This window comes from Mus caroli, chromosome 12 (genome assembly GCF_900094665.2).
Source record: "Mus caroli chromosome 12, CAROLI_EIJ_v1.1, whole genome shotgun sequence".
Classification (NCBI taxonomy): domain Eukaryota; kingdom Metazoa; phylum Chordata; class Mammalia; order Rodentia; family Muridae; genus Mus; species Mus caroli.
Window position 1 is genome coordinate 21,330,864 of NC_034581.1, and position 833 is coordinate 21,331,696.

An 833-nucleotide genomic window follows, 5' to 3' on the forward strand; every position below is an offset into this window, starting at 1 on the left:
TTGAGAACTAGCCTTGGGTCCTCTGGGGACTGACACCTTTGGCTTTGCTTTCTGGCCCCATTTTCCTCATTCTGTACACAATGAGGAAAGCCATACTAAAGAGAGATGGTTGTGCCCCTCCCTTTGGCTCGCTTCCTTTTTTGTTTGGTTTTGTTTTGTTTTTTGAGACAGGGGTTCTTGATGGAACCCTGGTTGTCTGGGAACTAGCTCTGTAGACCAGACTGGCCTCAAACTCAGAGATCCCCCTGCCTCTGACTCTCAAGTGCTAGGATTAAAGGTATGTGCCATCATCATGCCCAGGCGACTATCTGACTCTTAGAAAATGGTACCTGCGAAAGAGGGATTTCTCCAGGTGTCTCACGCTGTGAGTGGGAAGATGCTGAAACCTGGTGCCAGCCAGAGAAGGAATCCGTCTTCCAGGAAAAGGTTTCACGATGTCCTGACAACTTGTTAGATCGTCTCACGGAGAGACTGGAGCTGAGACTGACGAGTGGAAGCATACCATGACCAGGATTGCATATCTCTGACATGCTGTTTAAAGCAAAACCTCATTTCAGGACCCTGAACATAGACAGACTTCAAGAGGCTATTGGATCCCTTTGTCTCTCTTCCCAACGTGGCCACTTTGAACAAATCTCGTTTCCCTGTATTTCTTAATGATTCATCTCTCAATAAACCCTCTAAAGAGAAACTGCTGCATTTGTTACAACTGTGCAGGTCCAGGCTTTGATCCCAACAACTCTGCTTACAACCTCATACTTGGGAGTGAAAGGAAATAAAACTTGAGACCTGTGATTCATGTAATGTATGTCAAATAGCCCAAAGAGTTGTTT